Source organism: Arachis ipaensis, chromosome B5 (genome assembly GCF_059453495.1).
Source record: "Arachis ipaensis isolate K30076 ecotype BB chromosome B5, ASM5945349v1, whole genome shotgun sequence".
Lineage (NCBI taxonomy): Eukaryota > Viridiplantae > Streptophyta > Magnoliopsida > Fabales > Fabaceae > Arachis > Arachis ipaensis.
Window position 1 is genome coordinate 129780912 of NC_142440.1, and position 13654 is coordinate 129794565.

The 13654-nt window shown below is 32.8% G+C and overlaps 2 pseudogenes across 1 annotated transcript; both read left to right on the forward strand.

The window, feature by feature from the left end:
* Positions 1–9471: 9471 nt before the first annotated feature.
* On the forward strand, positions 9472–11879 carry LOC110262979 (serine/threonine-protein phosphatase 7 long form homolog; annotated as a pseudogene). The gene is made up of 4 exons (XR_015883758.1): positions 9472–10187; positions 10472–11214; positions 11299–11386; positions 11484–11879. The product of XR_015883758.1 is annotated as a serine/threonine-protein phosphatase 7 long form homolog (transcript).
* On the forward strand, positions 11835–12624 carry LOC148565774 (uncharacterized; annotated as a pseudogene).
* The last annotated feature ends 1030 nt before the right edge of the window (positions 12625–13654 follow it).

Below are 13654 nucleotides of genomic sequence, written 5' to 3' on the forward strand. Positions count from 1 at the left end.
ATCCTGTCGAGGGCGGATGTGTCGATACGGACATGGGCGAGGCTGGCGGCGACGACAGATATGGTGGAGGAGAAGGAGGAGCCCTTGCCGCCGAGTGTAACGGTACAGAGCTCAACCATCAGTTGCGGAGAGTGAAACTAGTTGAGACTTCATTCTTAATTTAGTCTCTGTCTCTCATTTTACACCAAACTCAATACTGAAATTTATTTGAGTCTGTGTCTCTTTTCCAAACACTACCCTAAAGATCGGTGAACTTCCCAGATCGACAAACTTGGCTACTAACATAAAGTTCGCAAATTCAGTGAACATGCTCTCACTACAGTACAATTTTGATCGTATTGGTATATTTTGAATTTTTACAAATAATATAATTTTATTCACTTAATTTAAAATTGTTAATTTTAAAATTAAATGGATATAGTTTAAATTAACAATTTAATTTAATTTGATAAAAATAAACGTAGTCATATTATTATACTCATATGTGTAATTATATTTATTCTGTTTTTAAAAAATATACTATTTAAAACCTTAATTTTAAAATAAAAAATACTTCAATTATTCTGTTAGTCCCTATAGTTTTACCGAATTTTTAATTGAGTCCCTATACTTTTTTCTTTTCAATTGGGTTCCTATAAGATATTAGATTTTATAATTAAGTCCATGAAGTGATCAGAACATTGGAATTAACAGAATATTATGTAAAACAAAACGAATATGTCTAACACTTGATTAAATATTCTATTTTGTTTAATAGAATATTCAGTTAATTCCAACGTTTTTAATTTGTGATGGCAGGGACTTAGTTACAAAATTTGATATGGTATAGAAATTCAATTGAACAAAAAAATATAGGGACCTAATTAAAAATTATGTGAAACTATAGGGACCAACAGAATACTTATTTTCATATTAATAAAAAGATAAAAATATCTTTTTGGTATTGATGTTGTTTAAATGCATCAAAAAATTAGAAATTTAAAAATAAAAATTATTTTAGAATTAAATTTTTTTAATGAATTAAAAAACATAATTTTAAATTTTATTTTATCAGATATTCTTATAGGTAATTTTATAAAGACAAAAATACCTTTATAAAAAAAATAACATTGAATTAAAAAATTAAAAAATTGAATTTGAATTTTTTTTATTAGTAAGTAAAAGAAACAACATTGGAATGTGAATTTAAATTTAATTAATAGACCAAATATATTATTTAGTATTAAACTTAAATATTAATTACAACTTAATGAAAACAGCGTGATTTCTTCCACAATTAATGGAATACTCTTAGGATACTACACCAATGCACATCAAGAGTCTTTGTAAATTCCTTTTTTTTTTTTTTTGAAATTTTATTATATTTTAAAAATTAATATTACCTTTAAGTCTCATGTGGTTTATTTTAAGAGAGTAAACTATATTTTTTGTTAATTTTAAAAAGATAAAACTGTCTTTCGAAAATTAGATTTGTTAGATTATTTTAAAAATATATATTCAAAGTTAAAAAGATATATAGTTATTTCGTAATAAATATTACGGTATATGATTTTTGATAAAAATATATTTTTGTATATTAATTTTTTAAAAAATTAATATAAGTAATAAAAAAAACTCAAGTTTTATGTTCTGTAAAAAAAGATACCGTAAGAATTTTTTTCAAATAAAGGATTTGTTTTTAGAGACATGACAGAATGACACTGAAACGGAGACAATAGGACGGAGACACTAAAAATTATCTTTTGTATATTGTGTTTGGATACGATGGACAAGACACTAATGTAATGTCTAGTATTATGTTTGGATACACATGGACAAGACTAAAATATTATATGAAATGACTAAAATAGTCGTGTGATTCCAAATTTTTTACATCAATACAAATTAATTTAATAAAAAATGAAAGTACGTAGGAGTACAGACGGAACTTGAAAAAATATTTGAAGAGGCAAAAAATTTTAATAAAAAAATATATTAGTATTTATATTAAAATAAAATTTATAAATATAATTATTTTATTTTAAAATTTATTATTAATATGTAGGAATACATATGGTTAAGATTAACAAAAAAAATAAATTTGAGTTTGATTAATAAAAAATTTTGTTTAAGTTAATAAGTCAAATTAATTTTAAATAAAAAATTAATTTAAAAAAAATCCATTTTTATATGAAAAAATAATTAGTTTTTGCATATAAAAATCTATTTTTATTTAAAAAATTTAATTTTTTTATTTAAAAATTGATTTTTCTTTATAAAAAATTGATTTTTCTTTAAATTATATAAAATCAATTACAATTTATAAATTATTTTTTAGCATTTTAAAAGATTAATTTTACTTTTGCTAATATTTATCTTTCAAAAGTTTTAAGATTAATTATTTTTGTTATTATTTTTATTACAAATCAAATAATATAATATAAGGTTAAAATGGTATTGAAGTAAAACGATAAAAAGAAAAGAATTATCTACCCCCAATAAAAAATTCTACAGAAAGGAGAGAGTACCTGAAAAAGAAAGAGATAGAGGAAGAACAGGAAGAAAAAAATATCTCTGAACAACCCAATAGGAAAAATAAGAAAGGGTAATAGTGGAAAAAAAGGAAAACAAAATTTATAAAATTGTCCGTGTCCACTCTTCCAAATTCCGTGTCCATCATTGTCCTTCGTGAAAGAGTGGACACAAAAGTATAAAAAACTGTCTCGGAGACAATATGTCCATCTGCTTCCAAATACTTTTTAAACAAGTGTTGTCCATATCTCCGTGTCCTGTCCCAAAAACAAACGCTACCAAAGATACGTACAGTAGACAAAATAATTTTGTATAGACATTAAAAAATCCAAAAAATTAAACAAAAAGATATCGGGCCTAAATTTTAAATCCAAAAAAACATAAGTTATTAACCTCAATTAAAAAACCTAATAAATGAATTCGTCTTCAGTAACCATATACCACAGCCTTTCACTCTCTGTTACTAGTCAAAATAAATTGAATAAAAATTAAAAATTCTCAAGTGATTTCATGCGGTAAAATCAGTTTCTTACAATAAATTTATGCAAATTTGACACATTATACATGACAGTGATAAATTGTCTTATTTATGTCAACTTTTTTTATAATTGTAAATATTATACTACTAAGTCAAATCACATTCGAGTAGACTACAGCATAAATCTCGAATAGCAAAACAAAGCCAAAAAAAATCTATGATCTCTTTTCCATACATAATAATAATAATAATAATAATAATAATAATAATAATAATAAGTCTTCCCATAACAACTTAATTGATTGTCCTAAATTAAAATGTATCATTAAGAATAAACAAAAAAACAATAATAATTTATATACATAACAGTGACAAATTGTTTTGTTTATGCCAATCCTTTTTATAATTGTAAATATCATACTCCTAAACCAAGTCACATTCGAATGGACTATAGCATAGATCTCGAATAACAAAGCAAAGTTAAAAAAGAAAATCCATGATCTCTTTTCATTATTAATAATAATAATAATAATAATAATAATAATAATAATAATAATAATAATAATAATAATAATAATACTCCTAAACCAAGTCACATTCAAATGGACTATAGCATAGATCTCGAATAACAAAGCAAAGTTAAAAAAGAAAATCCATAATCTCTTTTCCATAATAATAATAATAATAATAATAATAATAATAATAATAATAATAAGTCTTCTCATAACAATTTAATTGATTGTCCTAAATTAAAATCTACTATTAAAAATAAACAAAAGAAGCAGTAATAATTTATAGTTTAGTTAATAACTGTATATTCCCCTAATCAACTATCAAAATTAATCACGAACAAAGCTATATCTAAATCCCATAGTTCGCCACCACTCTTGAGTTTCGTATTCCACATTATCCATGCATTCACCATCATAAATTGTCTACAACCACCGAAATTTTATACATCAATGATACTTTAAATTAGTACAGTGGAGCAGTTCCAATATCAAGTGAGTGAATAAAAAATTATATATCATTTTTGTCCACTTACATCAGTTTGACGGGTAGAGCTACCTTGTGTACTGAAAGCATTTTCATTGTGCTTTGAACAAGAAGTTTTATTATGACCAGGTTTCTTGCAATTGCTGCAACGTTGGCGCTTTTTTCGACCACTATGCCCTTTAGGATTGGTACCACCTCCCAGTCCAGGTTTCGAAGGCGTGTTCCCTTCATCGAGTGCTTTGTATGAGCTATAAAGATCAAGCATAAGATCCCTTGCTTCATAGAACCTATCTGTAGTAGCACATGTAACCTCTCACATCATCCTATCACACTCATTGAGGATACAAAGTCGACTGCTGGCTTGTAATTCGCTAGTAAAACTACTTGACTCAGACATAGATTCTTTTGCTTTTTTAGTCCATCTATGCAACACTAGACATTTAGGGATTTTTCGCACATCCCTATGGACCAATACAGAGATAATGTGTTCATAGGGAATGCCGAATGATTCCATACGCATGCATAAACAAGTGATTGCGTTACCATTATCCACCCACTCAACCTCCCACACGTTGGTTGGTTTGGCATACCTACAAACATAATAAATTACACTGTTGTCTCTTGTTTAGTAATCCACGACTCTCATTGCACCCAACCGAACAAGAATAGGCCTAAATAAAAAGAATACCTCCCTTGTGTAAGTATCAGCAACACACATCTCAAGGGGTTCAATACAATTTTGCATAATTGGAACTCCACGAGCAGATTCACATTCAGCATAAAATTTCCTAAACCGCATATGGCCCAACATTCGTTGGAAGTGCTCAATAAACTCGAATAAGTCATAATGAGGCTTAGTATACTTCCCAATCAATGAATGCAAACCATCGCAGTGTGATGTAGTCCTAAATCCAGCAAAGAACTTCCCTCGGATATAACATGTTATCCATGATCGACGTTTCTCATAAATTTCATTTAGTCATTCTTTTTCCTCAATCTCGAATTTCTCTACCAATGTTTGCCACTTTTTACGGAACACTAGAATCTCGTAATCTCCTAACATACAATCCTTAAACTTAGATGTAAAACGAAGACTACACATATTTGTCGTTGCATTACGCAGGAGATGCCAAGCACACAATCTGTAGTGAGTACCAGGAAATACTTTCTCAATCGCATTCTTCATTGCCCTTGTCCCATCAGTTATCATAGAGGATGGGGCTCTACCATTCATTGCCTCCAAAAACTGTTGCAACACCCATATATAAGTCTCATCCGTCTCATCTGTTACAATACATGCAGCAAAGACAACAATTTGGTTGTGATGGTTGACACCTGTGAACACAACAAAAGGACACTAATATTTATTCTTGTTGTATGTAGCATCAAACGCAACAACATCTCCAAACAATTCATAGTCCTCTCTACATAAACCATCACACCAAAAGAAATTTAGTAACCTTCCATCCGTCGCCCAAGCTCTTTGTAGTATAAAGATTTATCCTTTACAGCCATCTCCTCCAAATAATTTAATGCTCTACCCACATCTTCTGGAATCTCACGCCTCACCTTAGCTATTTGATTGTACATGTCTCTAAGGCCATAGTTTAACTTGTCAAAACCGCCACTTTGACTTGCTAGCAAAGCATAAACCTGGGATGTGCTAATTCCCGACTTGTGCGTGTTGTTCATGAGTGCAATTTCGACTTTGGACATACTCTGATGACCTGGCAATAACCTGCTCAACCGACCTTCCAATATTTCGTGATTATGAACATTTGAAAATCGGGTCACATGCCATCTTCCAGTTACCCCTACAAACTTGACTTGGAATTGAGCTTCGCACCCAGTTCTTGTCTTAGTCTTTGGTTCCCTTTTTCTGTTTGGCAAAGTGTACCACTTCTCTAATCGATATCCTTATTGAAAACACACAAATCTCTACATGTATGTCTCGTCATTTGAATTCTTCCAGTTTTTGTCTTTTCTTGCACTGAAACCCTGGCTCTTTGCAAATCTGTTCTAAAATTCAAAAGCAATGGGTAGGGTTCCAAAGTGAAACTTGTCAACTTTAACCTCACCAATGTTTAAAAAGTCAAGTTTCAATAAATCCTCAATTGAATCCAATCCATATACATCATCATAATCATAATCTGTCAATTCTTCAAATATCTCCTCACCGTCTAACTCATCACCCAACTCTTCTTCCTGCTGCAACTCATATATCATAAAAAAATATTATCCTCATGCTCATACTCACATTCATCCATGATCTCATCCTCTCCCATGAATGACATTTGCAAAGAAATAATATGAACATAAACAATACCGTAATAAAAATTAAGATCTGAGTACTAAGTAGTACAAAACAAAATGCTTTCGGATAAAGCTCCAAAAATTAAACTTACAAATGAAGAAATCAAACAACACCAAAATATGTACGTTATTTATTTTTTGCCTAGTAAATTAAATACTACATAGTGATAATTAGGCATAAATTATTAACAAATCTTAATAATAAGTTCGTATCAGTCTACATAACACTATTTTTACAGACAAAAATTATTTATCAAATGACTAAAATTTACTATAGAAAAATTCATATGTCTCAAACTCAAAGAAAAGCAATCAAACGAAAAAAAAGGAGTACAAAATTTTCATTACAAAAAATGCATAGTTTAAACAATTTTGAGTCTATTCGATTAACAAACTTACAAATTTAGCGATCATGAATAAATATCATATCATCACAATAGCTAACAACAACAATCGGTTATGTACCAATTAAAAATCATTTTAAGTTTTAATTTTTATTTACATACTAGGAGAACAAAATTCAACATAACAAATATGATCATATAATAACCACAAATTAATAGCAATATCACATTTAAAGTAGCATCAATTTGCAAGCAAGACAAAATCTTAATATGCATTACTATCAAAATACTATGAACTAGTATCAACTAAGACAAATTGCCAAATCCAAAATAAAATGTATAAAACGAGTAAATGGGTATTACAATGCAAAAAATTTGATTTAACAATATTTAAAAATAAAAAAGCAGATAGACTATTGAAAAATTATTACACTTTTTTTAAATAAAAGAAGGTAAAGTTCAAATTTTTGCAGTGAATCAAAAGAAAGAAAAAATCATGGAGGATAGTGTTTACCTATAATAGTAATAGCACGCAGACGAAGCCACCTGTGACGGGATTTTGAACCTATGATGGCAAGAATACGATCAGCAGTGTCTTGTCAAAGCTCTGGACGACCATGGAAGTATCATGACCAGAGAAGAAAGCGCGTCAGGTATTGTAGTGGCACAACAGTGGTTAGGAACTGACAGTGTCCTAGAAGAGTTGCGTGCAATGACAGGCGGCGGCTTAAAACTCCCCTGATAGGATGGCAGGAATTTTGAACCTTGAAGTTATTGGTGAGAAAGTCCTGCTTTAACATATTAGTTGAAGAAAAAATAGATTCACAGTTTAAATTTCTTGTTGTATCTGGATCGGATGGGTTTGAGATTTTTTTTAGACTTTACTCATGTCAAAAAAAAAAAAACTGATTAAACTTAAAATAATTATTAATTATAATATTAATAATGTAAAGGAATTTCAAAATTCCAAACAACCGGAGTATTGTAATATCCCGTTTTTTGCCCGGTCTCTTTTGAGCTTATTATCCATCACTTTTTTACGCCACTCCTCATACTACTCTAATCCTCACCTCTTCATCCTTATATATACCTTCTATTATTTAGGTCAGATTTGCCTTTAGAGATTGTGTCTCCTAGTACTTCATCAGACACACTAGATCTTGTGATGCAAATATGTGTAAAGATTTTTAAAATAAAGAATTATTATTATTATTATTATTATTATTATTATTATTAAAAGAAATATTATTATCTTAAGTGTAATGAATATGATGTAATCAAACTTCACTTGCTCGAAAAACATTATATTGTAGTATACTTTACATAACTTATAAGTACGAATTGAAATTAATAATAATTTCTTTCTTTTCTCATAAAAAATGTAAGCCAACTCATGATCTTATCCAAATAAAAGTAGTTAAGATCATTTCTAAATGCAAATTTGGCATGAGAGACTTCCGTCTATGACACTAATAAATTAAAGATTATATTTATTATATATAAATAAAAAATATTAAGAACTATTAAAATTTATTAATTTTTGTTATCACTCATCCATCAATTCAATTTTGATCCTTTAATCTAATTCTTTTAGTTTAATAATCTGATAATATACTTTATCTTATATTTTTAAATATTAATAACAAAAAATAATAAATTTTGGTGGTTCTCTAACATTACTTTACATAAATTATTGGTGCATGCATGCATGGACATTATAAATAAATAAATCGATGTATTGTGGAACAAAGGAGGACAAAACACTTTTAATTATGACCCACTACCATCCATCAAATGGAATATGTTGCAGTCTTTAAATTGTTCAAGCAATCTAATGAATTAGAGCTAGCTATATTTGCCGTAGAATAAAAAAGTATATACATACATGTAGTGGCCTTCTAAACTTTACAAAAGGATGCAAAGTAGATTTGTGTGCAAATCACATCACAATGGCAGCCGCAGACACAAGACTTCTTTCATTTCCTTCTACCTTAGGGAAAATTTTCTTCCTTCATTCGATATCAACTCACTTATTCAAATTTGATGACTATTTTAATTATTTTTTATTTTTATTATTTGTCCAGAAAATAATTTCTTTTTGTGCTTTCGGATAGCAAATTTTGTATTCACCTCGAGATTAATGTCATTCCTTACATAGTCATATTCATTTCAATTTTATCCTATTAATTAATCCTTATAAATTATGGACTTTATATATATATATGGTGCATGTTAATTATGGTGTATTCGAAAAATAGCAAGGGATGAAAATTCTTTTTATTGAGTGGTTAGATAATTATCACATGAAATATATTATTTTATTTTTTTTAAATATTAAAAGACTAATTACTCAAATCAATCTTTAAAATTTTTAATATCGAACATTTTAATTTTTTAAATTTTAAAATATATAAAATAGTTCTTAATATTTATTTTTATTAGACAATATAGTCTCTTTTAATTTGATCTATTTAATCGAAATGACTGTTTTAAAATATTCTTATAGAGACTGTTTTAATATTTTAAAAATTTTTTAAGAATTGATTTATATTTTATTCTTTAAATTAAGTTAGAGAAAAATGGTATAATCTAATAAAATAAATATTGGGAGACTGATGTGTATTTTAAAAATTAGTATGAAAACTAAAATATCTTATTTTAAAACATCTCAAAGACTCATTTAAATAATTACTCTTTTTAAAATAAAATTAAGTGTTCTTCTTCATTCTATGCATACCAAGACCTCTTCTTCTTAGAATTGTCATTATATAATATTATAGATATAGATAGTGTATCAAATCATTCGATAAAATGAAGTTATCTTATGGGAGTTGAGGTGGGGTGGTGGTAATAACGAGTCTTCTAGCAACTTCATCTTCATTTTCTCTAATCGTGCTCCTCGCCGGTCTCTCCTCCTATATCAACGCTCATTCATCACAAATTTGGTCCTGCTTTTCTTGCATCTACTTCCTGTTGGCTACTACTATGTTGGGTTTTGTTCCTTTTTTTTTGGGTTTATTACTTCTTTGTTTGTGAATTAGGGTGGCTGTAATAATTGTTGGTGCACTGTGTTATTTTTTCTTTCTTTTGGTTTGGGTTGCTACTGTGTAAGTGGATTGTGTTAGGTTTTTATCTGGACAATTTAAACATATAAAATGATTGAAGAAAACGTTTACGCAAATACAATATTGGCAATTTCCAGACGCAAATACAACAAACGCAACTATATATAATCCGCTACACCCTGCAGCGGAACTTAATTGCACGTAATCTGCTACAGGGTATCGCGGATTACGTTGAGGGCGGGGTTACTCATAAACCGCTACACCCTGTAGCGGATTATGAGTATAGTGGTGTGTCTATATATACCGCGTGAGGCTGTAGCGGAAATCATTTGAGTTATTTTGGAAAGAAAGTTACAGAGAGAAAGTAGAGAGAAGGGAGAGAAAATTCAAATTCTTGAGTAGTTTGGAAGAATGGAGGATGAACGGCGGTTGTACCGGCTCGACGGCGTTGCTCACGTAGCCGGAACCATCGATGCAGAGGTAAGTGTCTGTATTTCCAAACACTATTTTAATAAATGTATATTTTATTCAATATTAAGGAAGTAATTCATTAATTAGATAGATAGAGACTTAGTTTAGGTTTTGGTTTGAAAATGAAAATTTGAAATATAAACTTTGACATTTAACATTTAATAGTCAAGGTAGAGAGGTAAATTAGTAATTTCAAAACCCAAGTAGCTTAAGACTAAAAATACAAGCTATAGTTTGGTTGGTGATGTTATTGTTAGAAATTAAGCCGGTGTTCTTTATTTCTGAAAATGCAGCCAACCCGATGTGTGTATAGCGTCCGAAGGCAACAGAATATGCCGTTACATGATAGGATCATACCTTACTTAGAGAGGGCTGAGTTGTACCACCTGGCTAGGCTGAACGCGCATTGGTTCTGGTTGGATGAACCTCTGGTCAGCGCATTTATCGAGAGGTGGCGGCCTGAGACCCGCACTTTCCATATGCCATTCGGAGAGTGTACTATCACGCTCCAGGACGTGGCATACCAGCTCGGGCTGCCCGTGGATGGCCAGGCTGTTTTCAGGTGCATGACAGACTTCCACATGCACATCGAGGGGGCCAGACCGGCATGGGAGTGGTTCGAGGAGTTATTTGGTGAGCTTCCGCCACCGGATAAGAGAAAGTTATACACAGTCCACTTCACATGGTTTCATGAGCGGTTCAGGGTGTTACCAGCGGATGCTTTGGAGGAGACCGTGCACATATATGCACACGCGTATATTATGATGCTTCTGTCGACACAGCTGTTCATGGACAAGAGTGCTAATCGAGTCCACCTTCGTTAGTTACCTTTTGTGGTGAGACTTGACGATATGGGCAGCTATAGCTGGGGCGCCGCTGCATTGGCGTGGCTGTACCGATGCATGTGCAGGGTGACGAACAGAAACGTCACCAACTTGGCTGGACCCCTACAGTTGCTACAGTCATGGATCTTTTGGCGGTTTTCCACGCTGAGGCCGTCGGGTTTTGATGCTTTCTCTTTTCCATTGGCATCCAGGTATACTTTAATTCATTCTTTCTTTCAAGTTCATTACGTTCTATATTTGAAATTACATACTTACGTGCTATTTCTGCAACTCAGATGGGCCACATATTTGCCCTCTTCTGATGGAAAGGAACGGCGGATTATACAGTATCGTCTAGCATTGGATCGATTGACTCATCGAGATGTAAGTATTTTGTTTTTGTTTGTTGTTATTTTAATTGTTTTTTTCACACTTATATGTATACATTGGTATAATGCTGACCTTGCCTCCTGTCTATCAGATTGTGTGGGAGCCTTATGGTTTGCTGGACGTACTGGCAGTCATCCATCCGGAGATACTGACCGAGGAGCACAGCCGGTTATGGCGGGCTGTCACCAGCATGATCTACTTTGCAGTTATTGAGTGGCATCAGGTAGACAGGGTCTTCCCACAGCTAGGGGGCGTACAGCATTTGCCTGAGCCAGCGCTCAACATAGAGTATCTTCATAGTAAGGACGGCAGGGGTGGAGATAGATGGTTCCCCACTTACTATAGGACATGGCATCAGCATTGGGACGAGCGAGTTCGTTCTGTGTTGAGTGTTCAGAGAGTTCCTGATCCTGGTCCATCCCTTGAGTACCTGGACTAGTGGCACCGTGTTGCACATAGGATTCTGTCACCAGGGATTGCTTTCGCCGACCCTAGGCCGACCCAGTTTCCAAACGATGCTATACTCAGAGGGTCGTCGCAGGCGCCGACTAGAGTTCCAGCGTCTGATATACCGGATAACAGACGTTTGGAGCGGAGACGATGCATCGGTACACGTGCCACTGATCGCAACTGGCGCTGGATAGACGACATGATGCAAGAGGAGCAGGTTGGTGGTGATGACGGAGGCCAGGCAGATCATCGCCTTCATCGATCTTCTACTAGACGATGGGCTGCTCGTGGTGGAGGAGCACCTCCCGTCCACCACGATGACGAGGCAGGATCGTCCCATCGGCACCCTACAAACACTCATGTTGGTGGCACCGCGGAGGCTAGTATGGGTGGTACACCTTTTACCCACGTATCTAGCTCTCAGGTACTACATGGGTGTAGCACACAGCTGTTAGCCGATCTTGCTACCACTTCTCTCACCATGGATTTGGACGATCAGTTGGGTGGACCCTAGTTCTATGCGGATTTTGCTGAGATCATACGGGGTGACGACGTTCATCAGTACCAGAGCCCGATTCCAGGCGGCCCTTCAGACCCTATGGAGTATAGGCCACAACCAGCGGATATGCCTGAGACCCAGGTTCCTGAGACCCAGCTCCCGGTCGACTTGAATGAGCCCGCAGGCAGCCCGTACGACACTTGGTTCGGGATGGGGGGACACCACCATCTGCATTTGGAGTTGGGGCACAGGAGGCTCCGCCGAGAGATCAGCGAGCGGCTAGGGTTAGGCGTCCAACCCGATGTGGCACAGGCTCGCACCTACTTGGTCCATTCGGAGGCGACCATGATGTTGACGGTGACCAGCAGTAGCGTCCGATTCTCTTAATTTCCGACAGTTATCCATGTATGAATTATGACTTATTTATTTTCTGTTAGGGTTAACGACTTGTGACAGTTATATTTGTATTAGTTATGTGTTATACTTGTATTATTTTTGTACGAGTTACTGCGAATGACGATTATATTTTGTATCAATTCGTGCATTTTGCATCATGGGTTTTAAACCCTAACATATAAACACCACTATACTCATAATCCGCTACAGGGTGTAGCGGTTTATGAGTAACCCCACCATCAACGTAATTCACGATACCCTGTAGCGGATTACGTGCAATTAAGTTTCGCTGCAGGGTGTAGCGGATTATATATAGTTGCGTTTGTTGCATTTGCGTCTGGAAATTGCCAATGTTGTATTTGCGTAAAGATTTTGCTCATTCAATTTATTTGCGTAAATTGTCCTTTTTTTTCTTTTATTTTTTCTTTAAGAAAGCTCAAATACAAAAAGAAAAAAAAAAGATATGAGGATCTCATCTAATCCGAAAATAGTAGGATTGGATCAGATCAATCTAATAGGATTTTGAGGTCAAAAATCTCAATATCCAATTTGATTTGATTTCATATTTTAAATGAGGTTTGGGTCATAATACGCATAGGTTTGATCCGATCCATAATCTTCCGAACTTTGGACAAAGTCTATGCTATTGAAATTCTCTATTTTAGCCTATTATATATAGCATTTTACAATTATTATTTGGTTAATAAAAATTTGAACTCTCTCAAAATTAATATTTAAAAGATAAACAAAGAATAACTATAATATCTACCAATATATGTCAACATAAGAGTTTTTTCTGTTTTTATCCAACCTATATAACCCATTTACAGTAAAAATTAAATGACACACACACGTTTTGTGGATCATTTTTTTGCAAATGGAGAAGCTCATGGTGTATCATCATGAAATGGAGCAAC